The following is a 26,876-nucleotide window of genomic DNA, read 5'->3' as shown; positions in this document are numbered from 1 at the left end:
CAGCAGTAATAAGGGTGTCATATGCATTTTAAGTATGTGATGGAGGAGTCACCTTGCAGCTCCTAAGCTCCGAGCTCCACTGTTCTCCCTGGTGATGCTCTGACGATATGAACATTGACATTGACCTGACCGTTGATTGCCCGTCACCACTGGAATCACGTCACGTCAACAATCCGGATTCCGCCACATCTAATGTGACATATCAGGGGCAACTGTACAATGAAAAATGTATCTGTCACATAAGCCACAATCTATTTCTGAATCACAGGTAATATTCTACTTATTTTGTCTGTATCAGTGCCTTCCTCAATCAATTGCTATATTCACTACAGAGGTAGTCATTTTGTAAGCTGAAGCAAAATTCCAGTAATCGATCAGTTTACTAGGAATCAATGCCTCAGGAATATTGGTCATGAAGTGTATCGACAATGTAACTGGTTCCTAGAGGATATGGACTCTGTCGCGTTCCTCCTCAGAGATCGGAAATTGGGATGTTTTATCCAAGACAGGAAGACTTATATCAGAAGATGATGTTTTAACCGCCTACTTTGTGACACTGTACAGAAGACGAGAAGAAGACTCTGTATCAGATAGCGTTACACAGGAGCGGAATATAACATTACCGAGCCTCATAGCAAATTCTGGGAAGGGCCCATCGATGTAGGTCTCCACTCCAAATTCCCTGCATTTATAAGCATGTGCAAGGGCTGTTGCATCGATGAATCAAATTAATTACACAAGGGTGGAACACGCCATCAGTTAAGCGGAGGCCTTGTCAGAGGAAAATGGCATCACCCAGCCCTAACCCAAATTTTGCAATGAGGCACAATCAGGGGAGGGCTGGCAAACTTTAGCCCGGGGGGCAAGAGTCGACTCAGCAGCCTATTTTAAAGGAAAAATAATGCAGATGGCCCAGTGACCCAGCTCAATGTAATCCACTATGGGACCAGCCTGTGGGGCAGATACCCCCCCCCCTGCCCCCTAGCTCAGCCTGCCACTGGGCACAGTGATGCTGGTCCCTATTGACCAGGACTTGCCACAATATTACCCTTACAAGTCACAGTGGAAGGTCCGCCTCCTAAGAGGATCAGTGATAGCATCACGGTTCCACACGATAGGTAGGTCTTTACGATGCATATCCTAGGGTTCGTACAGTTTAGCGCTACTCCAGCAGGGCGCGTAGTCTAACGAGCAGACGGATTTCACCAGGAACCGCCGCAAAGCAGTATGGCCTTAGCTGCGTCTGCTCGCTGGTCGCGACCCCTGCTAGAGTACTGAGCGAGACCCTTTGGGGAAGTCAGGAGATAAAGGACAGTCAGTAGCGGTGAAGAATAGATGAAATACCGGAACAGCTGATGGAGCGTCAGCCCAGTAGACAAAATAGATAAATATGCAGGTATTTGGATGGAGCGTCAGCTCTGTAGACAAGTAGATAGGAGTGCAGATACTTGGTTGGAGCGTCAGCTCTGTAGACAAGTAGATAGAACTGCAGGTACTTAGTTGGAGCGTCAGCTCTGAAGACAGGTAGATAGGATGTAGCTACGTCTAGCACCAAAGGTAACTAAAGGAACAGGCACTGAGTGTACAGAGGAGGTGCCTTTTATATTTGGTGCCAAAATAGCCTGGCCAATGGGAATGCAGCAGACCCGAATCCAAGATGGCGGCGCCCAGGACGGAGCTGACCGCCGGAGGAAGGTATGTTTGCCGGGGGTCGGATGAGCTGCCCGATTACCCGGCGAGTGACAAATAGGCTCTCCCACAACAATCATGTCATGTGGGCTGATTCCCTGACAGTGCTTTTTCCATAATCATGTTTTCAGGGTCAGCTGGAAGATGACCTAATCTCAGTCAGTACAATGTTCGGGTTGGCAGAGAGGTGGTTCTTACCTTGTTTCCCAGCCCCTTCATACCATATCATCCAACCGAAGTGCTCCACGGTTTTCAACCCGTTCCATAAGAATTGACTGCAGTTGGAAATCTGCAGTGATGTATATCTTTTTTGCTTTTTCTATGTCCCCGTGAGCAACTCAATGACTAAAAGTGGGAGAAGGAGTAGAGGGGAGGTAGATACCATCTCTGACATTCCTGATCCAACCAGGCCTTGCCCATTTCAGGTGAGACCACACCACTTTTGGCTTTATGTATTCAGGACTGCCCTGTTAGGTATATATGTGGATGACTTTTCCATGCTTGCACTCAAATGTAAAGTAGGAACATGTAGCTATTAAGAACTCAGGTCAAAACTAAAAATCTGGGTCCCTGATTCATTAAGCATCTTAACTTGAGAAACTTCTTATTTCAGTTTCCTGGACAAAACCATGTTACAAAGCAAGGGGTGCAAATTAGTTTTCTGTTTTGCACATAAGTTAAATACTGACTGTTTTTTCATGTAGCACACACATATCAACTTTAAATGTCAGTGTACAAATAAGCTATCAAGTATTTGTGTGCTACATGAAAAAAAAGTCAGTATTTAACTTATGTCCAAAACAGAATACTCATTTGCACCCCTTGCTTTGTAACATGGTTTTGTCCAGGAGACTGAAATAAGAAGTTTCTCAAGTTAAGATCCTTAATGAATCAGGCCTCTAGTCCTGAGTGGAGTTCAGAGTGTTAAGATATAAAGATAAAATTATACCATACATTGATGCATCACCACTTACACTTCTCATTCACGCCAAGCAGAACTCTGTGTATTCCATCGCTCCTCCATCCGATTTGCGGTAACCCTAAGTTCTCTAAAGGGATGACAAACCTTCTGTTTAAGCAATGGTGGATTGACAGTTGTATTTTTCCATGACCTTGAAACAAAAAAAAAAGATTTGTGTTATCTATTAATATTAATTGCAATACCTGGATTGTAGGTTAGGTTCATGCCTACTGCTCTGGTAATGATTCCTACTCAATACTGGATTGTCCTGACCCTTTTTTTGTTCTTTGGAAATGGACGATAAGAACACAGTATTCACCTTTCTTTGCACAGTGAGATATAACTGTTAAACTTTCATTTTCTTTATTTTTTTTAAATGTATGATACTATCACATTGGTGTATTCAAATGAAAGAAAAAAAATATATAAACTCTTCATAGAAGGAAGCAACACATTATATAATGTCATGACAATATTCAAATAAAACTATTAAACTATGTAAATATTATAATAATTATTATTATTATTATTATTATAATTTATTTGTTTGGCACCACAGATTCCGCCTGGCATAGGAGTACATATATGACATACATTAAAACAGTAAACATAACAACATGTGCAAAGAAACAGAGCAGATTGGACTTTATTTAGGAAATAAATGAAACAACTGTTTATATATACATCTTATAAATAAAACACTCTGGTTAATAAGTAATGTAGGGATACAAGTTACCAGTCTTAGGACTTTAATTGTTTGGCTAGATAATGTTTAACTTAGGTGCTGTAGATAAGATGTGAAATTAGAATTGTTATATTCTTAATATAATTTGCTAGACTGGGATAGCCACTGCAGCTACAGTGGAAAGGAAACCATTATTATATTTTTATTATCATTATGCCTTTCCTAATGTTTACCCATTTCATTTCATTTCTCTTGCAGATTGTCTCTAACTCATGGTGATTTCTTTCGCATATTACAAAACAGTAACTTTATTTGGGCCAGGGTCTATATCATGGACCAGCGATAGAAGAAACAGGAGCATCGTTTTGGCCCTGCCCCCTAAACGATTGTCACAATTTTGGCCAATTACAGCAGGGGGCGGGGCTAAAATGACACGATATTTGCGTCATTAAGCCAACCCAACTTATCTATTGCGGGGGAGAGAACCAGGAGGTTGCCCTGCTCTTCTGGGAGCCCGGGAGGTCTCCCAGAAATGCCGGAGTCTAGCGGACACTCCAGGAGATTAGGCAACTATGCGTTAAAGAAAAGCAGATAATGAATCTCTAGAGACTGAGGTGTCTTTTACATTTCTGTCTCCATTACTGAAGTCATGTTGTCTTACCTGTCAGTCTTTTATTAAATCTTGGTTTCCATGAAAATGGCTACCTCCATAGGTATCAATACACAGACATAGGACACAATTTCTGAACTGTGTCATCATGCCACAGATGGCGTCTTGTACTGGCTCAGCATCGGAGAATGCCAGACTCTTCAGAGAGTGAGGGAGATCACCCCTATTTCAGGGAGTCTCCCTGACATCCAGGGAGAGTTGGCAAGTATGACATTAATAACATCCTAATAAATGTATTTCATTGAAAAAAAATGAAAACTTTTTTTTTATTATGTTTCTTCATTAATGATTATATTATTAACAGGTGACAATAATTGAATACTTTTTTTTCCCTGTTTTGAAAGGACTTTATATTCGACATGTGTATCGTACGTATCCAGAAATGTGTTGTGTCGGTTTCAATATGGAGAGTGCTGAGTATACAGAATGTACCTAGACCCGTATTCAATGAGAGACAATTGTTCAGATCGGTGGACGTGTGTATGCACGATATACGTGCGTTTGTAAACAAAATGCATAATACATTCATTTTGAGTGTCTTAATGAATCAAGCCCAGTGTGTTTTAAGCATTTGCAAAAGGTTTGTATTCAGTTTTATGGTGTAAACTTTTTTTCCCATGCATACCAGGGGTATATTTACTAAACTGCGGGTTTGCAAAAGTGGACATGATGCCTATAGCAACCAATCAGATTCTAGTTATCATTTATTTAGTACATTCTACAAAATTACAGTTAGAATCTGATTGGTTGCTACAGGCAACATCTCCACTTTTTTCAACTAACAGTATATTGAATATACCCCCAGGTGTTTACATATTCAACATACAGTGCTGTGTACAGCAAACTTAGTATGTCCCCCTTGCCATAGAAAGTGAGTCAAATTACTTGCATTGCAGTACAATTGTTTTAAATGTTTTAATGTGTCCCCAATATGAAAACCAAAAATCTTATTGGTACCATGATATAACCATTATTTATGATTATTAGAACCCTATATTTTAAACACCCCCATTTAATAAATCTTAATTTCTACAACACAGTAACAGTTAATGTGCTGTGCACAATTACCCATATCCTATGACAAGCACTCTTGCTTATTCGTAGATTAGTACATGTTAATCTCCAGTGCGGCTAAAATACATGGTTCCATTACACTGATGTTTAATGCTTGCAAAGCTGTGTAAAAGCAAGATATAGAGATCAATGATCCCTTTGAAAATTGCATTTTGCAAGTGATATTGGGAACTTTGGCCCACACTCAGATATAAAGCACCCCAAGGGTACATACATATTACAAATTTGAACGCTGCTCTCCTCCAATAACATGCATCAACGTTCAATAGCATTCGCCACATGGTGAACATAACTAGAAAGGATTAAGTGGTCTATTTTTCAAAGTACCACCAGCCCTTAAATCATCTGAAAACTGCAGTTTATTGAAGCAATATTTAAGTATACTAGGTATTGAAAATTACTGTCTGCTGGAGATATCAGAGATATCCGCGCACATCTTGGTGGGAGTTGATGGCTCTCAGCGGCAGCGAACCACTGGATGGGATCTGCCTAGACCTTTATATAACAACGCCATTCCCCAACAGTACCCTTTTATTATCCTGTTTGTAAAAAAGTTATTATTCACCTCCTGGAAAGCTGAGCATGGTTCCTCTATACTAACAGGTTCCTAACGTCATCTTTGCACGTCAGTGATGCTGCAGTGATCAAGCATCATGTAGGAAGGCGCCAGCTCTCTGGCACTGGGCAACTATAGCCCTGTAGTGCTGCCCCCTTGCCACACACCACATTAATGTTTACCTGCGGGGCTGGTAAACATTAATGTGGTGTGTGGCACGGGGGGCCACAATGCTTGCCCAGTGTCAGAGAGCTGGCTCTTTCCTCCGTGCTGCTTGCGGCTGGTGATAAGTCATATAGCGGGTGTTGTGTCCCCTCGGCCGCACCAGCTGCACCCCCATTGTTACGGCCATGATATTTTATATATATATATATATATATATATATATATATATATATATTTCCCTATGGGAAAAGCCCAGCCAGAGAAGAAGATCCCTCCCCTGAAGCTGGATGCTCCTCCCCTACTTCCCTCCAGAACTTGATTTGGGCATGTACATGGCCTCATGGCTGCGTAGGTGCAGTGGATACTCCGTTATAGAACCCAGAACAATACTCTTGCAACTGTGATCAGCAAGCGGCAAAAGGTGTAACACTATTCGCTGGAACAGTTGCTTATTGGAGCAGCTGTCCCAGCATGACTTAATTAATAAATAGCTCTGTTACTACATCTCTTATCACTGCGATTAGCGGAAATAAGAGATGTTGCCTAACGGACTAAAATTGCAAAGCGTCTTAACTAGATCCTCAATCATTTCACTGCATTTTGTTGGTGTTTAAAGCATATAGGTCAGTACATGACCTGCATACAATGGGGCACCCTTGATTCTGAGATGCAGGCTTAAATATTTTGATCAAAATATGAACCCAATACCTCATGTTTTCATTTTGCTAGATACACACAGAAAGGCAGTGTTAAGGGCAAGCGCTGACAATAGCTGTCTTTTTCCCTTAATCAGATGAGAAAAGAGCTCTCTGTACACACTAAATGGAACAACAAAGAAGCATTGAGGTCCAGGCAACGCTTGAAGCAAATACTAAGTGTGTGCAACCTGTGTACCCATCAACTCCTCTGTGGTTAGTAGATGTTGAGTAGGTCTTGATTCTTCCAGGTCCTCAGAGATTGGGCCTTATCCTGTGCTTTCAATGGGATATCCATTGCAACTTTAAGTGCACTGTATACAATAATACACATTTATATATGCGCCTTAACCAATGCAATAAAATAATTCAAATGCCCCTTTAATCCCATGATTCATTTAATACGTAAATGAGGTTTAAATGATATTAATAAACAGGGAGGTCCTTAAGTGTTAGTAAATTTGACTTTAAAATGACTTTTTACTCTTTCCACAATGTGCAATTTCAGGTGGACCAACAATAGTACATCCCCCTTATACTGGGGCAGTTCCAAGGACACAGAAATGAACGTACACCTTTGCAATGCATATAGTGGACAGACAGGCACATTTGTACAAATACGCCAATCCGTCCTGATGTTTTGCGTTCTGTAAATGCCCCTAGGTAATATAGAGAGATACAGTAGGTATGTGAATAAAAGGCAAATAAATTCTCCAGCACAGACCATTCATCTTGATTTTTTTGCAGCCCAAAAAAAATTTGCATTTTGTTATTTAATACCATGCATATTGCTGTCCCCAAAACTATGTCAAGCTGTTAAGGCAGTCTGTTTCTATTATCCCTTCCCTCTAAGATCTTTATTTTGAACAGGTGCTACAATAAAAATGACGGGGGCACCTGTTCCCAAGTATTACTGTGGCATGAAGCAAGACTTATTTTGGTGGCTGGTTGTGGTGTCTAATTAAACTGGCAGTGTTAGCCGCCCAGGAGGAATGCAGTCTGGGAGCCAGTGAAAGGACTATAGTATTAATACTGCTGTTATTTCTTATATACCCGATGAGTAAGGCTGGGGGGGGCATTTTAATGACAGTTGCAGGCTGGGTGCTTTTTTTTTATTTTTGTCTTTCTCTCAGTGTGAGCCATTACCACACTATAGTTACTGTTCATTTACATTGACTATCACTGAAAAAAAATGCACATTATTTGGTTGGTAACATCTTTTTGTATGACTCTATATTCACTGTAATCTGAGGCGTCTCCGAGCTGCCCGTTGATTGGTCAGCTGCCCTTTTTTCAGCTTGCCGTGATTGGTCTAGGACCATGTCATGGCCGCAGTCATTGGTTAGCTTTCCAATTTTTATCGGATTGGACGTAGGACGGCTCTTTATTCTCTTATTGGATAGATAGATGTGTAAACTCCGCCTTCGTTTTAGCAGGCACCGGCTACATGAGCCTTCTTACACAGTCCAATTGGCCAGGGCGTGGGTTTACTCCCCGCCCATCCATGGCTCCGATTGGCTGTCCGCTTTGCACTGAACTGGCGATGAGAAGGGAGGGTGAGCCAGGCGTGGACGCGCTCCTTTGCTTGCTATAACCACAGCGCGCGCCCCCGCTCTCTCCCACTCGTGTGCGCGCCGCGCGTCCTCGCTGCAGATCCTCCTCCTCCCCCCTCCGTTCCTCTCTCTCTCTCTCTCTCTCTCTCTCTCTCTCTCCTGGACTCTCTCCCCAGTATATCTATTTTTATTTATTTATTTGTAATTACCCATTTTTTTTAATGAGGCGTTAGCAGTTCCCCTCCCTCCCCCTTCTCTTGTCTCCTTCCATCGGCCTCTTCCCCCACGCAGGAAAATAATTTCTTCCACTGTGGGCTCCCACCTACCTCTGTGACAGCCTGTGAGCCGGTAAGAGTGGGGCTTTATTCCATATATTCCACTGTCAGGAGCTGGGTGGGGAGGGGATGACAGGAGGCACCCCCAGGGGTACAGGCCAGGAGAGGACCCCCACCCCCCTTCCTCTCCAGATGCTGTGGAGGTGCCAGGATTTGATTTATTATTATTATTAATAATAATAATAATATTATTATTGTTATTTATAGGCTGGTACAGATGAAGGAGGCCCTGGTGTCTACAATGCAAGCACCCATGGGTGGGGGCACATTTTAAGGATTGCAGTGCAAGCATGGTGAATGGGGAGTTGTACACCTCATTTGGGGGGGGGGTCTCTGCATGTGGGGTGCTAATTTCCCTCTATAAAAAATATATGCCCCTCCCCCTTCCTTTATTCACACCATCTTGTTAATGGGGTGTAGTGGGAGATTGGGCAGTGGATGCCCCACTAAGATTGGAGTGTTCTGATCCTATGATGTTCTAGCTGAACTGAATATTGTGTATATAAGAGGATAGATATACTGTACAGTAATTCACGTGTTGCTGCTCATAGGCCTTTCCTGCCATAAGATAGGATTAACCCCTTCTCTATAATAGAATGGGCTTCACAAATAACTCCTTATTTGATGCAAACCTATTTAGATTAATTTATGGTTAAAATGAAAAAAAAAAAAAAAAGACAATTTCTTTTAATCCTATTATTCTCTGTTGGCGAGCAATGCAATAGCCTTCCACAAATGAAGGGTGTAAAGGCCGTTTAAATAGCCGTATGCAGAATAAGTCCACTTTTTTTATTTTTGTCTTTTCTTCTTAAATCGCTGTCGGTGCATTTTTAAAAGAAAAAGTGCTTTGTGTACCAGGTGCTAGTGACAAAGGTTTTCCAGAATGCCAGTGAAATGAATAACCTACACATGCTGGCTGTTTCTGACCTGAAATTTTTTTAATTCTGTTGTGTTTCAGGGGGTGTACAGCATTCAGGGTCTTTAAAAAGACAGCTAGACCTTCAGTCTTGCCATGGAACTTAGCATGGGCACAAGGCATTGAACACCTCTCTAGAGCAAGTGTATACTAGATAAAGAGAGATTACAGTGCAGCATCACCTTCTATCTTGACTGCAGTGCACAAAGTTCTGTGACTATAAAGTCCCATACATATCCAGTGGTAGTGCCTTTAGGTGAACAGATGTTGAACTACTTTCGGCCTTTCAAAAATATGTTTAACCCCATTTATTGTGAGCGTTAAAACTAACATGTCAGGAATACTGCACACTTTCTAGATCCTTGTATGTAAAATGTAAGTTTGATTATATTGCAAATTGTACTTTGAACAAAGAGTTAAAGTGATGCTCATTTGGTAAGTTTCAGTATATATAACAGTGTTGGCTAACCTGTGACACTCCAGGTTTTGTGAAACTACAAGTCCCAGCATGCTTTGCCAATATGTAGCAGCTTATTGCTGGAAGGGTATGCTGGGACTTGTAGTTTCATAAACACCTGGAGTGTCACAGGTTAGCCAACACTGATCTATAAGGATAGGCTTGTGGATTAGGTGAAGACAATTATAACGCTTTGTGAAACAAAACTCAATATAGGTTTTATTATAGTTTGTTTTAAATGATTTTGAGATGAAGACATCATTTACATTGTAAATTATGGTACCCAACCACAAATCAACTTTGAGAAGTCTATTGAGAGGTAGACGAATGTAACTTTCTGACGGTGCAAAATTTAGGGCTCATTCACCCCGATCTGCTGTTGAGGTACATTTTCAGTTGCTAACTTTTAAACATTGCATCATTTATAGGATGAATAATTTCTTGCGTTCTAAAATGTTTACACAACCATGTAAAATTGTAGACATGGCGTGACTTATTTCTCATGCATTAACGTGCGCTGCCAGTACAATATATTATAATTGTAAAATGCAACACGCTAACAACACATGGAAAGCTAATTTTAAAAATGCATCACAAAAGGTTGTTAATTTTTTTGTGCCTTTTTATTATCGTTTATAAGGCGCAACAGAATTATTTAGCGCTGTACATTGGGTTAGGTCTAGGTCGTACACAAAAGTATAACGAGCAAATACGGGGTGGATGGAAAAAGATTTGAACATGAGACAGAAGGTAGAGATTATAATTTTGTGGGAGAGGGGACAGAAGAAGTAATTGGGATTTGGAGTAATGTGGGATTATAGTTTGTGAAACTAATGGTAATAGGGTTGGGTGGGCAGATTGGAGAGAGTAGAGGTAGGTTCAGCCAATTTAGATGCATCTTTGACCCTAGTCTCTCTCGATCTCTCTCGACTGTAAGTTCCAATGGGGCAGGGACTGATGTGAGTGAGTTCTCTGTACAGCGCTGCGGAATCAGTGGCGCTATATTAATAAATGGTGATGATGATGATCTGGCCGATTAGCATGACCTTATCGGCCCAAATGGGAGCAATCGTCTGTCTAACTCCACAGACTTTCTGGCCACGTTTCTGTCTCTCCATATCAGACATTGCGTGGGATTGGTGGTATCTTTGGGCCAATACAACACAGCAATTCATGACCAATTTACTTAAAAGAAGCAAATTGGCTGCTTTGAATGCAGTGCTTTAGGGCAAATTTGGCCATAGATTGGCCATGGAATGTGGCTTTATCTGTTTCTTGGAAATCATAGTAGCGTGCTACTTACCACAGATGCTCAGATGATACAGGTTGCTTGAAAATGCTGACTGGCTCCACTTCAATGTGTATAATTTGATAGTGTGGCACTAAACTTGCCTTTAATAGTAGTAGAATACCCCATGTTTTTTTGAGAAATATCATGCGACAACCATGGACTTTATCTTTATTCCACATGAAGAAGCCAGGTGTGAAAAGCAAACCTACCTCGTGATACTACTTACAGTAAATTATTTCTTTTGGTCTCGTATATCATTATTGAGGAATTGTGGCTCCATCCTCCTTACAACACTGCTTCAGTTCATTGACGTTTGAGGGCATTCTTTTATGCATCGCCATCTTTAAGATCTTGCCGCATCATTTCAATGGGGTTCTGGACTTTAACTTGGCCATTCCAAAATGTTGATTGTTTACTTTTTCAGTCATTAATTTTATTGATTTGGTTAGGATGATTGTCCTGTTGCATGATCAAACTTGGTTAAGTTTCAGTTGTTGGACAGATGGCCTCACATTCTCCTCTAGAATCTCTGGTATATAGAGGAGATCATAGTTTACTCAGTGATTAACTAAGACTTATGGCTGCAAAAGAACCCCCAAATAATCACCTTGACCACCTTCAATATTGATGGTTCGTATGAGGTTCTTGTGGTGATATGTTGGTGCATTACCACCAAACAATTCTACTGTAGTCTCATCTCAGGCCATTGTTCCAGAAGTCTTCAGAAGAGTGATGCTCATTTGGTAAGATTCAGCTATGCAAGCCTAAGCCATACTGAAGATTGATTGATTTATTTTTAAAGAGAAAAGGCTTTATTCTGGCTTCCTTGAAGCCATAATTATTCATTCTTTCTGATGGTAGTCATGAACTTTAACACTCACTATTGATAACTCTGTAGATCCCTGAATGTAGCTTTTGGGCTCTTTGCGATGACACAGAACATCATACGACCTGTTCTTCAGGTGAGTTTGCTGGGACAGATGCTCCTATGAACATTGATTACAGTTTTCCTTGTTCTCCACTTGTGGATCATAGTTCGACTGTAACTTATGAACTTGAAATTGTTTAGAAATGGCCTTAAATGACCCTTTCCAGACTGTTGAACAGTAACTATTGTTTTCTGCAATTATTACATATACCGATTTCCCCCGGCAAGGTGGTAACACAAACCTGCAAAATGTCCTGCTTTTATATAGAGGTGGTAGCGCATTCTGATCAGTTAATGAAATGCACTTGATTAGCAGCTCCGTGCTTAAATTACTTTCTTTGTTGATATGGAAGCGGTAAGGGTGTAGCTGCTTTTTTACAAATGAGTTCTTTTATGTTGTGGAGTAAAATATGTTATGAATTGTCACACGCACTTACATTTTTGATATTGTAGGACTTGGTGAGGGCTAGATAATTTTATATAATATGTGCACCTTCGGTGGATTTACATGTTTCACTGACTCTGTAAGGTGAAAGAAGTTAACATAACCAATGCAAGGTACAAACGTAAATTGGACATATGATTCACATTTTAATGCATACATTTATTTTAAGATTAAATGGCAAGTTATTGTATGTGCAAAAGTCTGGTCACCCTTTTAGTTGATTCATTAAACTGTTTTTAATTTCTCAAAAGTTGATTTAATAGTTATGTCTTTTAAGTAAGCCAGGTAAAGATAATTTCAGAGATAAATATTCTAAACTCTCTGCATGTTGACCCTACTCTCCTCAACCATTGGCTCCTCTAATTCCTCAGCTAACTAAGGACTTGGAAATAGCTGAGTGTTACAAAGTAGGGGACAGAACAAGGTGATAAACAGGCATCTAAACTCCTGCAGCTTGGGATTGTCACTGTCTGAGTCATTAATAAATATAAGTTATAGAACTGTTGCGAACATGGCAAGGTCTAAAAGACAATGAATAGTCTGTGATAGAACTTCTCATAAACTGGTCAGATATGCTAAACACCAGACAAGGACCACCGTACTCTTCTCTTACATTAAAATCACCTGCATAGAAGAGTTATCAGAGGGAATAGTTTCTTCTGACCTCAGCACAAGTCATCATCTGAAGTATGAATCTTTTTTGAAATAGTGCTGTGGACGGACGAAACAAGAAATTGAAAATTTTGGCCACAGAAGATACACAAAAGCAGATAACAAGATCCAATGAAATAACTCATCGATAACTGTTAAGCAATATATAAAACAGGGCGCAATGGACATGTATTGTATAAACAATAAAATCGTACAGACAACAAAAAAATTTTCAGACAACAAAAATGTTTATAGCTCCTTGTGAAAAATTGTAAGTGGAAGTACCATAGAATGGTATACCGGATAGCGTGAGGAGGGGAGAGCAAATAAAACTAATTCTTACCCTAGAATTCCCTATGCATGATGGCAGTCCTCGGCAAGCCGCCCAGGTAAAACGGTGAGTCTGCTTTGAATAGAGACTCCGGAGTGTCCGGGCATCTCGTGTAGCCGCGTCTTGAAACGCGGAAGTGATAGATTGATCCGCACAGGTACGGTCGCTGATTAGGTACAAAAGTGTGAACCAACGCGTTTCATCCGGATAGGACTTTCTCAAGGATGATAACTGTTAAGCATTGGGGAGGATCTATCGTGCTTTGGGGTTGTGTGGCAGCCGGTGGCACAGAAAATATTGTTCGGGTGGAAGAAAGCATGGATCCAACTAAATATCGACAGGTCCTAGAGCAGTGTTGGCTAACCTGTGACACTCCAGGTGTTTATGAAACTATAAGTCCCAGCTTACTCTTCCAGCAATAAGCTGCTATATATTGGCAAAGCATGCTGGGATTTGTAGTTTCACAACGCCTGGAGTGTCACAGTTTAGCCAACACTGTCCTAGAGGCTATTGTTCCAAAGTCCGTGAAGAGATTGAAGCTGATAAGATTTCCGCAAGACAATGATCCAAAACATACCTCAGAATCAACCATGAAGTACTTGCAAGAATGAAAGGTTAAAGTTTAAGATTGGCCTTCAGTCACCAGTGCATTTAATATTAATGAAACTATTTGGGGAGGTCTCAAACATGCAGTTTATGCAAGAAGATCTTCAGAGCTAGAAAAGTTTTGCAAGAAAGAATAGAAGAGCAGTGTAAATATTAAACTTTATTAAATGTAGTTATATATTGGTGCTTTGTGTACCTGGTGCCATAGTCAAAGATTTTTCATAACCATTGAAAATATGGGCAGCACGGTGGATCAGTTGTTGGCACTTCTGCCCCACATCGCTGGGGTCATGAGTTCGATTCCTGGCCAGGACCTTATCTGTGTAGCATTTATATGGTCTCTCTGTATTTGTCTGGGTTTCCTCCCACACTGGTATATACATACTAGTAGGTTAATTGGTTGCAGACAAAATTAACCCTAGTGTGTGTTTGGGAATTTGGACTGTAAGCTCCAGTGCGGCAGGGACTGATGTGAATGACAAATATTCTCTTTACAACGCTGATCAATGCCTGTAGCTATTGCCATTTTAGAGGCTTGTACTGTTTGCAGCCTTTTCTCTGGGACCTCTGAACCTGTAACCCCTGCATCGCTGGTTCCCAAACTGCGCCACAGCCTCCTGGGGTGCATTGGTCAGGGTAAGCAAGGTGGGTGACTACTTGGTAATTACTTTGGCTTAGGGGTTCCTTGAAAAAAAAAACTTATGGAGACCCTAAGGATGCCTTGAACTGAGAACCTGGGATCCACTGCCCTAGATCCTTCCTGGTTTGTCAGATGGTTGTGATAGCTTGTGACACTTGTTTAAAGCAGCTGTTGATATGTTATTGCAGATTGGTGTCTCTCTTTCTTTGATTAAATATGTTGGTTTTTAACTTGATGATGTGATTAAGGGTAATATGGGCCCTTTTGAGGGGTTAAAGGGCTGCTGTGTGTGGCTCCCCCAAAGTGCTCCAGATTGCCATCGCCGTCCTAGATGCTCTCCTGTCGTCTTCTCCCCTCTGCTCTAATCTACAGTTCACTAATCTGCCCCTGAACACTGGTGGGATTGCTTACTCACTCACATCGCCCTCTCCTTAAGGATTCCTCTAAGGCCTCACCAGTTCTGTGCAATAGGTTGGTGTTCTGAGTTTGATATAATAATCTATTCCCATGTCCGTTTGTGGTTATGTGTAATGCTGCAGGTATTTTGCTAGGCTTACTCATCACTACCATGAACTGATCTACATGATCTGTAACTAGGGCTGCTCACATTTTCATTTGCCTTGTTTTGCTTTTAATGATGCACTCACAGTTCTACTCTAAACATTTTATTATTATTATTTATTATTATTATTATATAATATTTTTTAACAACATTATTTGTACAAAGTTCAGGGTATCACAACATCAGTATCCATTTATTTATATTTTGTATTTTAAATACCCTGTACAGAAACGTGCCAACCTTCTTCACATACTAGAGCAGTGATGGGCAACCTGATACACTTCACGGGCCGCATGGGTGGCCCTCTGGCCATTTAAATGGGCCACACCCATACGCTTATTCTCTGTAATAAGTTAAAACGATACATTTAATCAAAGAAAGAGACCCCTGTCTGTAATAACATATCAAAAGGCATTTTGTACTAATGTTACAAGCTGTAACAAACCAACCTGACGACAATAAAGCTGGGTGCCGCAGGTAATGGCCTGGAGGGCCGAATGTGGCCCCTTGCCTGTTGTCCATCGCTGTACTAATGTCTCCATTGGAGGGATGTTTTATTCTAACCTATAGCAACCACTCATGTGGGCTTTGATCAGTATAATGTAAGGTTTTATGGGGAAAGCAAATCTTGTGTATGCAATGCAGTGTAACACATGAAATATGTGACTGGATACACTTACTGTGTTTAATCTTAATAAAAAATAAAACCTTAAAGAGCTTAGATAATGTCTTCTGTATGTGCAGCAGCTGAACACATTTGTTTAATGCATAATACCAATAGTCATCCCTTATAGCCAGTACATTGCACCTAGTAGTATTATAATATTGTTACCCATTACGTTGGTATATTACGTTATGCCCATTATATTACTTTAAATCTGTCCTGCAGGACAATAAGAGCTGGTCATGTTTTCTAGCTACACTGCAGCTAGTCAGTATTACACATCTCCCCTAGAAATCTCTTTCCACCTACACCTATCTATGCACAGTTAGTGTTTGGGACCATGAAGGAATCCTGATTTGCATGGTGCAGCTATAAGTCACCGGCAATATTAGGTTTCTCGGGCATGTTCAGCTGATCGATCATCCTATCTGGCCGGTTTTACAAGACTCTGGTAAATTAGCAGAAGATAGTTTTAAATCTGCTTTTTTTTCTCCAAAATGCTGCAGCAGAATAAAGTGTACAATTATGAGCTAAACCCCACCTAAATATCCTGAGTGGTTATAATTACTTTACCATAACACTATACTAATATGTCCATGGAACACTGGAATATCTGTTTAGAACGTACATTTTCTGCTGTAAGGATCACATGTAAATGTTAAACATAACTCTTGGTGATGGTTCTCCAACAGTCTAATCCTATAAACAATATACATTTATTTTTGTTTTCCCAGATGAAACAAAACCTAAACCAAACCAAAGTTGTAGTATACAATACTTGAAATAATTTCCCCAATTTTTATTTGCATAAGCAAAAGGCACATCCATTATAATTTAATAACCACTGTTCCATGCACAGTTCTCCAAAGACCTTGTTCAGTACAGAACAGTTTTCATCCTTTGATAGGCCGGTGCGACAAGCCTACATTCCTGAGCATGGGAACTTGAAGTGAATTTTGTTCCTGAGCACCTGTCGGGGCCGTCGGCAGGATTTGTATGGTCTATGACATTGTTGGCTAACCTGTGACACTCCAGGTGTTGTGAAACTACAAGTCCCAGCATGCTTTGCCAATATATTGCAGCTTATTGCTGGAAGGGTATGCTGGGACTTGTAGTTTCACAAACACCTGGAGTGTCACAGGTTAGCCAACACTGGTCTGTGGTATTGCGGTGTTTTATGCTTTTGGTTCTTACAGATTATCAGTCCTTCACCACTCAGACATAGGTGTTAGTATTACACCATCAATCCTGGTGAACATGCTGATTGTCCAGAGCGCACACTGACAAGCTTCACTTTGCAACAATTGCATTGATGCCTGCAGCATTCACACTTCATGCACTACGGAGTTCTTTGAGTGGCTCATTAAATAGTTGGTGCACTATGCTGCAGGAAGGCTGGTGGAATCTGCTCCTAATGCTCTATGAAAAGATGTGCAAAGGAAGCGTTTGTCAACAATTGTGCACCAGCCTTTAAAGTGGTAGTTGCATTTCATGATGCATGAGCAATCTTTTATGAGGCCCATTGTGGGGAATTCAATTGGCCGCGAGTTGTCGTCTGACATCTGCTCGATATCCGGCTGCCGTGTATTGCCGACCGATACGGTAACAAATCTTCACACTTGAGATGCAGGTTTGAACAGTTTGTTAGATGGTATTCAATTGGGCAGTTTGGTAGGTAGAGCTACTGTATACATAACTATGTAAGGGGGTCTCTACTCAATCTGTCCCCCCAAAATATCACACAATGGCTGAAATACAGCACTTGGCTGATAGATAAATCTGCTTCTTAAATGGAATCCCAGCTCCGTATTCACAGTCCTGCTCTCCTACTTACCTCTAACACATTTAGGGGTTTGTGTAAAGTTGGGTGTAAATCCAGCCAATAGATGCAATTCCACATTGTAGCAGAACCACATTTAAAATGTGCAAACAGATTTTAAGTTGGGAGTAGGTCCGTACTCGCTCATAATGTGTGTTCTATCTGTCAGTGTATGCATTGTGGGGGATGTAACTGTATAAATTAACCTCAACACAACTTATACTATAGAACACATTGTATAGGTAGCATTTAGAATATGCTTCTTTTTTTTCTTTGTTATTTCTTCTTTTGTAAGTGTTTGGTAGTTGGCATTTGTTGCGTCTGTTCAGTGTGATTGCTACGTGTTAGTAGACCCGTTTTCTAAAACCGTCAATGTTCTACTCATGCAGTTTTCTCTTCCCTCGATTCAAGTTCACCCGTCGCAAATTGTTTCACGTCTCATTCATGTACCATCGCCGTGCAGGTGGGGCGACCTGACTGCGTTTACTGCTTGCACAGCATCTGAAAATAGAGCAGGGGGAGGCCATTAATCTAATCGTGAAAGCCCTTCTTGGTTCACTAAAGCTCAGTGCACCAGGAATACTGCGTTCTGCAATGATTCTGAGTCCTATTCTATTTCTCTGCAGCGTGCACGCTTCAAAATAGCGACCAAATGCGCCATGCCTACTGTACTTCAGCACTAATATGTAAACTAGCCCTCAAGGACTTCTTGAAGCATACATAGGTATTTAATTGCCCAGTAATTATCCACATAGTCTTGACACACAGCAGACTTGTTGTGGGGTACTTGTATGGTTTAGTGAGCAATTATTAGAGGGAAATCTAAGGCCATCTATTAAGCTGTATAGACTGGCGTGCGACAGTCTATTACAATTATTACTGGTGTGCAATCACTATTGAAATGTGTGGTCATTGCACCAAAAATACAGTTGCATTTTTCTGGGCGTGCTTGTAATGCTTGCCCCTCATCCACATGGTATCTTGGAGAGGTTAGGGCTTTACTACGGATAGATTTGATACACAGTACTCAGAAACGTCGCTTCCGCCGTTCCCGAGCCGCTGTGGTCCGCAATTAACACCGGCGCTCTCTCCTCCTATGTGGTGTAGCATCACGGCATAAATGGATGACAAGTGCACAGGAAGGTTTGGTTAGCCTGTCTGCAATGCTTCTCAGGTCCCTGCTTCACTAAAGAGGTTAAGCTTTTGTAATCTATTTTTTTTATCTAATAAAAGTAGAGATATGACCCAGTATATTGTATTATTCAGCAGGCACATCATTTGTAATCTGTAGAGCTGCAAGATTTCTGTCTCTCTTGACAGATTCGGAGACTGCATGATGGATTGAGAAAATCACCGTAAGGGTGTTAAGGCCTGTAAATTGCCCCTGTGTTATGGGGGGTACCTATTGTGAGATTATAAAAGAAAACAAGGTTCTTTCTTAAATCAAGGTGCTTCCAAAATATGACATTGTTGTTTTGAAACGAAAATTGCACACAGATCACTCACAGACATTGATATTAAATTCCCTAATAATCTGGCGATGGCTACAGTTCCACTGATGACAAAAACAAAATTTCTCCAGCAGAAATATTGTGCCTGTCTACATAAACTATGTTTGTTAAAAATTGCTGTGGTCCCGTGGAAGTTTTATAACTTCATCCAAAGTGTAAGGGAAATGTAATTTTCTTAGCTCACAAATACACAGCTAAGAAAGTGCAGAGACAATATTCATAAAAGCTTTGTCTATTAACTAGGAATTAGTGATATCAGAGGCACAAGACTTACTGCAGGATCTTCTAGGTGGTGTTTTGCAAACTCTTTGCAGTCTGTGATATGTTTTATTTTCAGCTAGTCTGCTTCCTTGTGACCCTTATAACTGCCTTTGTTGTGGAATGCCTTGGACATTGTTGACCCATGTACATGATTTTCCTTCACAGCCACTTACCACTAAAGCTCACTCAATGTCACTGTTGGCCTTGCAGTAAGTGCTCTTCTGGTCCAATAACTAAGTTCAGGGGGTTGATCTGATCTAGGCAGTTTTGGCCCTTTCACAGATGATCTTTATATAGCGGCAGCATACTCCCCAGCGCTTTGTAATTGGGGGGGGGGAGAACAATGTAATCAAACAAGGGTTGCTGTTGACAAACAGACGAAGACAGAGGGCCTTGCTCATAGGCTTACAGTCTATAGTACAATAATTCGGTCCGGTCAGGATGTACAAAGGAATATAGCGCTTAGCTGGATTATATGAACCAATTGCACAGCAATGTTGGTCTATGGGTCAGTAAGGTGGTTTAGGTATAGTAAGAGAATAAATGCAAGTTTTATATGACCTGTGCAGAGAGGTGGTAATTTGGTAGATTATTTTAGGGAGGTTAGGAAGGGTGTTCAGGAATTTGAGACGTTCGCAGATAAATGTGATTACTACCATATACAGACACTGAGCGCTGAGGGATGCTCAATGCTGCAATGGTTTCTAATTTGTACCGCTTGTATAACTGTCTCTATTACTTGCATAATTTTATCTTTCTGTAGTCTATTTGTAAAATATGTACATCCTGTACAAACTTTGAGGTTGAAGTTTTAAAGGGTTGTTTGAAAACTTATGTTTATTTATATTTATTTTACATAGTACTTTGGATCAATGCCTCCCCCCCCCCCCCCCCCAAGAAAAAAAAGTCGTCATGTTTATTCTAAATTCAGAATATTTCAACAATAAGTGGTTGAGATGGGTTCTTTTTTTTTTTTCTATCTCCTCCTCTGGATACAATGTCATATGAATAGTAAACTGGTCCTGTCATTCACAGAACAGTCCAGTATTAAGTGGACCCACTACCAAACATTTAATGTATAAGTGTATAAGATCTTATACAGGCAAATGCCTTTCCACTATGTTGAACGGTTAAACCACTTTGTGACCACACATGGATGTGAATCTGGTCGCTTTTCGCACGTTTTTCCATCACATAACTGAACAGAATAAAAAGTTTGTTGGAAAATTTTCCAGAACTGCTTATATATGTGACCAAGCAATTTAGAGCAAAGTGTTCCTGGGACAAAATGCTACTTGCGGTATTGAGAATTTTATTGAGCCTATTAATGAAATGTGACATGTTAAATAAAGTTTACAAAATCAAGACATACAACCCTTATAACACTGAAATGGGGGAAGGTTGGTTCACCAAAGCCTAAAACTTTAGTTTCAAAGGCATGTTTTCCTTTCTTATATTAAATTCTGTCCCATCTTTGTAGCTGTTTAGTAGTTGACGCAAGCCCATCCTGTATATAGTAGTTCTTGTATACATGTCCATTAAAAAAAAAAAAAAAAACCCCCCCCCAAAAAGTGCTAGTTAAAAATCTGCCATGTTTATTTTGCAAATAAGTCTCCAGTGAATCTTTTTAGAAACTGAAATGTAATTTTATTTTTATTTTTTTAAATCCCGAATTCACTTTAATTAATCACGTTTATGGTTTTATTTTTGTAAGACACACTTACGTTATTACCTACTTAAAAGCAAGATGTTGCTCCATTTTTCTATACACCAACGTTGCATTTTGGTGCTTAACCAGCCAATCGGACGTACGCTTTCATTTTCTAACTGGCGGTAGATAGATAAAAGCTTACTGTTGATTGGTTGCTCAGTTCAGTCCTGTTGACTGTCTTAATTTAATTTTAGTAAATGTTTTCCCTTTTATCTATGCCGGAGCCTGAGCGGTATATGTGGCAAGTGTTACTGATGGAAACCTGTGATGTCACATTAAGCAGGAAGACATGGGGAGTAGATGATTGTAATGGTTACATTATAAGACCTGATCTCTGGTGCTGGCATACAGAGAGAGAGAGAGAGAGACTAGGGTCAATTTTGATAGCAGCTAATTAACCTATTAGTACCCGGAGGAAACCCACGCAAACACCGGGAGAACATACAAACTCCACACAGATAAGGCCATGGTTGGGAATTGAGCTCATGCGCTGTGAGGCAGAAGTGCTAACCACTGAGCCACCGTACTGCCCATATCTCTCATTCCATAAGTTGTAGGTCATTCCTGCTAATGCATGTGCATAAAGAACCAGGCTGGATGAGCAAATGCTACTTTGTAATGTTTAAAGCCAATCTGATATTTTTTTATACGTTGTTTTATCCTTCCCTTCCTCTTCCCAAGAGGAGCCTTTTCTCTAAGTGAAGTCTTCATACAGCCAGATACAGGTCAGGGTCAACCGACTGTGGGCACACAACAAGCAGCATGTCTATGCAGCGAATGCTTCCAAGGGTATTATAACCATCATCTAGGTTCGGTAATAATGGTGCATTCTTAACATAAGAGACTAGACAGACTACTATAGATGTGATTGGCGTCCTTTTTATTTATTAACACAATGTTTGATGGGACAGTGGAACAACCTTTATATGTGGAGGTAATTTTAGAAATGTTTTATACCTTTTTAGTTAATTTATATTAATGTTTTAGGGGGATAAAGACGCAGGGGTTGAGTAATTGCAAAGAACAGCTGGTAGTCCAATTATATCTGCATTATAGACTTTATATATTTCCAGTGACATTTTAAGCTGACGGCTATGAAGCCTTGTTTGGGAATAGAACATGTGTGATACATTGTGCTATATTGGATTTTTTTTCTTGTTGACCGTCGGTTCAACGTTAATAAATGATGGCGGTGTCACAAAATAATCCGTTATCGTAAAACTTTACGCTCGGATGGACAGGTAACAAAAATTATGTGTTCAGATATATATCACAAATGCCCCCGGTGTGGGTACAGTTCACACAGAGGTGTGTGCGCGTGAATGGGGGATGTTAGTGGCTTCAGGAACATTATAATGGAAGATGACATGTTTGTAAATAATCCGTTCTATCTGGCTTTTCTTGCAGGGTATAATAAAAATAATTGACTCTCTGACGGCTGTTTTATTCTAAGGGTTGTGCTTCGTGAAGCAAGTATGCATTGTTCCATGTTCCTTGATAATTTAGCTTGATGAAACATGTAGTCTTAAAATAAACTCGCGTGCATTACAAAGTTAGATGGCATCACTGGTAACTATTTAATTAATTTATTTTTTAATCTGGCTTTCATATGGCCAGAGCTGGAAGGAGTGATAAGGACCTAAAGATGTCCATACAGGTTTTCCTTCTGATGGGTTCATTGGACCCAATTGGCCGGAAATTGGTTGAAGTGTACGCTGACTGTTCTGGCAATGACCGCGATCTGGCTGTCTGTGGTCCTCCTCACACTCGTTGTGACCTATATTGGGACAAAATAGTCCCAACGTGGCTGCATGCGTGGCAGATTGGACAGGTGTCCAGGCGCTCAGGTCCAAGGGCCAGATCTGCCAATAGATCAGGATTTTTTATAAGTGGTGGTCGACATGTTCTTGCATAAAGGCAAATATCAAACCTTTCGTGTGATTAATGCGGTTGGTCCTGGCATCATGTAAGTGAGAGTTGAGTATATAAAGCAAACCTTGGTTTCTCACTTTAGTTGCCATTTAAACCTTATCAAGATGATTGCTTTTCCCTCCCTTCTAAAGCCCTCGACATTAATGCACTTGGCTTCCACTCTCCTATTTCTGAATCTGTTTTAGGTGTAGTATTTGACAAAATAGATATTGAATGAGTTTGTCTCTGTCTATAACTGTTCTGTATTCTGCGATGTCTCCATTTAAGAACTTGTCACAATTGCATCGTTGAGCGACCTTCCGCGTAGTCTATTATGTTCTAAGTGACATATCTACTTAGCTGTGAAATATGTAAGCCGGTGGTGTGTAAAAATATTACCGCTCGTACCTATTTATTATGTCCTACAAATCTTCACCACCTACAAGCTTGAGCCGGAGAGTCAATCGCTGCAGCCTGTCAGTGAAAGCGTTAAGTATATTCTGCGAGGCAACTCCTAAAATAGCATGAACATGTGTCTCTGGGTGGGCTGCAGATCTGCTAACAGCTTGCCGCAGTGCAAGGAGCTTGCATGCTTCTCGTAGGAAGCCACTGATAAACCCCACAGTACTGTAGTAGTGCCCTTATGAGACTTCATCAGCACCAAAATGCAGCAAGGTGCCCCACATCGGTAGCCCCTCTTTAAAGTTTTTGGGGTTCTTTCTTTGGAAAGGTCAATCAGATATATTTGCTATCGCAGATGACAGAATATGCACTTCGTAATCACGCGACCTTGTTTGGGATGTAAGCGAGCCACTGGGAGCATCTGAGTCTCGCTCACACTCATACATCACAGGTGATAATTGTTCACACCTCCAGTGAATGATTGACTTGACATACGTTATTTTTGCTCCTTCTGTTTTCAGTGAATAACTAGAGGTAACAGAGGTATTTTTAAATAATAGCTGGAATATATCAGGCAGAGGAAAACTTTCTGCTTTTAAAATTGTATCTGTAGCATCATTATCTTGAGGAGTCTGTGGACATTGTCAGAAATTGTAGATTAGCCAGGAATATCCTAAATACCCTTTTTTTTAAATGTTAAAATAAAGATATTTCCCCAAGGATCTCTCCTTAAGAGTTCAGCAGCTCAGATGAGGTTTTTTTGCGTTCAGTCCGTGAAATCCTTATTAGTGGGACTACGATTGTACAGAAACCCAGTTTGATGAATAATGTAGCTTCTACACTCCTCTCTGGTCGTTTATGAAAATCCACCAGAAATTGTGCTCAGGAATCTTACACACAGAGCCTGGATAAAAATGACATTAACCACTTTTTGACTTTACCTTTTAAATAAACGCAAGATGATGTTGTTGTGTGTCTGTGAGGTGTATTTGTTTACGGTCTAATAAAATGCATGGTTTTGTGCATGCTTGAATATAATCTGTAAAATTAAATAAAAAGAAAAAAAAAAATGTAATCTAATTTTATAACAAGCAGTTTCTTCCTGTATTGTCTTAGGGTGCAGACAATGCCAGTTTAGGTGTTTGTGGTCTGGAGCTCCTGACTACAATTTGGAAACTTTGTATTTTTGTGTTTTTTATTTTATTTATTTTTTATTTTGCTTATTATTGGTTAGAAGATTCATACTTCAGAATGTGTTCTTAATGTTTGGTTTGCTTCCTGTTAGCCCATGCCACAGATTTTAGGAATACCCAGTGTCACTGTGTGAAGATTAATGCACTCTGCTTGTATATGAACAGAATGTTCACTGGTTGCCTGAGAAACCTGTTCGGTCTCGGTGCCCTGGGGAGATGTTTGAGAACCAGCGCTGTATCCAGCTGTAAGATTTTTTTTTTCCCACTTGGAGAACTGGCTGAGCAAGCGTTAGCAGGGATATTAAGGAAGGAAAACGTTTAAATGCATTGGTTTAGCATGACCACAGTCTGCCCAGAGCACTGGGCTTCTAATCTGTGAGCTCCAAGGTCATACGGTTCTGGCTTCACCTATAGTTTTCCTAATTGTGATTTTCTTACCTTTCTGCTTTTGTTTTTTGTTGGTGCCTGTTCTTTTAAAGGGAAAGCACCATCAGTCCTGTGCATAATTTAGTTTTGTGTCCAAATATAGCTTTTACAAGGGTAGAGTGGTTAATTGTTGTGCAAGGATAGTGTATTGCACAAGTTGCTCTTTTTTTATAATGTCTTGTTGCTAAAAAAAAAAATACTATTAACTGTGAATTTGCAGATGGTATATTCATAGCTTTTCTCACTATTCCTGTTGCCTTGTTTTCCTGAAACAATAGATAGCTGTGTTTAGTGTTACTAATTAAGTAAGAGTTATGTAGCCTAGGTGGCCTGAATATAATGAAGATAAATATAGCATGATCTTAAGAGACTGACTGCACTGTATGACCCGTGTAGAGATACCTTCATGTTTTTACGGACTGAGATTATAGGATACTGCCCAGTGTTAAGGATCCGCTTCCTTTTAATAAAGGAAGAGGGTCTTTCTAACTCAACAGCTCTTAACAATCTGCTTGTAGCCCGCAGTCAGTTCTCCCTATTCCACCACTCCGTTGGAGCGTACATGGCAATAGTCATATAGCCTTGGACATACAAGGTAGATCACATACATGCAAGCTTGAAAATGAAGGGTAGGGAGGGGCCCTGCTCATGAGAGCTTACAATGTAATGGGACAAGAGGATTGAGTATAGCTCATAGTGGAGAGTAGAGTGCAGAAGAGGGAATGGGAGTACTATCGGGTCTCTGTGACTTGGCATGGGGTTCCCAGGCTGTCTCTGGGCCGCAACAAAAGTTGGAGTGTGAGGGAGGCTTGAAGGGAGCGCACTTCCACCAGAGGCCGCCATGACCCGATGTGTGTTTTTTTTGTTTTTTTTTTGTTTTTTTTTTTTTTGTTAAATATAAGTCTGAAAGGTGGACAGATCCTTAGGGGAGAATTCAACTGGCCGCGTTACGGGTAAAAGTAACGCGCCCTGCGCATTATGACCATTATTACTGTAGTTTCAACGCCGGGTTAAAATAACCGTAATAACGGTAATACCTTTAACGCCGTACTAATTCGGGGGGAATTGAATTCCTCCCTTAAAATTTGGGCATTTTTTTTCAAGTAATGTAAAGATTACGTTTAATTTTTGTTCCTGGTAAATCTTAATTTATTTTAACAGGAGAGCGCACTATATTGTAAAATTCAGGAGCCAATCAAACAAATATTGGCGGTCTTGGTGTAGAACAAGTGAAAGGTGCTATTTAGGGGACTTTTTATTACCAACAAATAAATCTTTGCCCAATTTTCTGTTTTCATATATAACGCTAAACCATAGCAACCAGCTGTCATTCATTGGGGTAGAGTAAAATTTCTATGCTGGTGCCCGACTGATATGAATTGAAATTAGGAACTTGGGTATTTGGCCCTGAGATTTGTCCTGATTTAATGTAAAAAAATAAAATAAAAATCTCTTTAACTTGATTGGAGTTTGCAGCAGATTATTTTAAGTGATAGGCTCCCAGCTGAGCACAAGCTTCCCTGCAGGACCGGGTCTGAAAGCATGTTGTAGTACAGACCCTACCTGGGAGAAGTTTCTTGTACACTGGTGTGATTAGCAGCGATGACAGTAGCCATCTGCTTGTTTTAATGGAGATATGACACATAGATGTGACATGTTTCCTGTCCGGATCTATGTGCATTTATGGAAAAGTAATGGGTAATTTTATAATTTGCATTCATTTTATTTTTTTCCCTTCCCAGTACATATTCTTAAAACATATGGTCAA

At 40.3% G+C, this 26,876-nt stretch overlaps 1 protein-coding gene across 1 annotated transcript in view; it reads left to right on the top strand.

Annotated features, from left to right (window-relative positions):
- The first annotated feature begins 8,102 nt into the window (after window positions 1–8,102).
- R3HDM1 (R3H domain containing 1) overlaps window positions 8,103–26,876 on the top strand; it is a 255,260-nt gene continuing 236,486 nt past the window's right edge. Inside the window, 1 exon segment of the mRNA XM_075180952.1 lies at window positions 8,103–8,396. The gene's annotated coding sequence lies outside the window, so the exon portion shown is untranslated.

This window comes from Mixophyes fleayi, chromosome 7, assembly GCF_038048845.1.
Source record: "Mixophyes fleayi isolate aMixFle1 chromosome 7, aMixFle1.hap1, whole genome shotgun sequence".
Classification (NCBI taxonomy): domain Eukaryota; kingdom Metazoa; phylum Chordata; class Amphibia; order Anura; family Limnodynastidae; genus Mixophyes; species Mixophyes fleayi.
The sequence above is the reverse complement of the archived record's forward strand: the minus strand, read 5'-3'. Positions and strand labels throughout refer to the sequence as shown.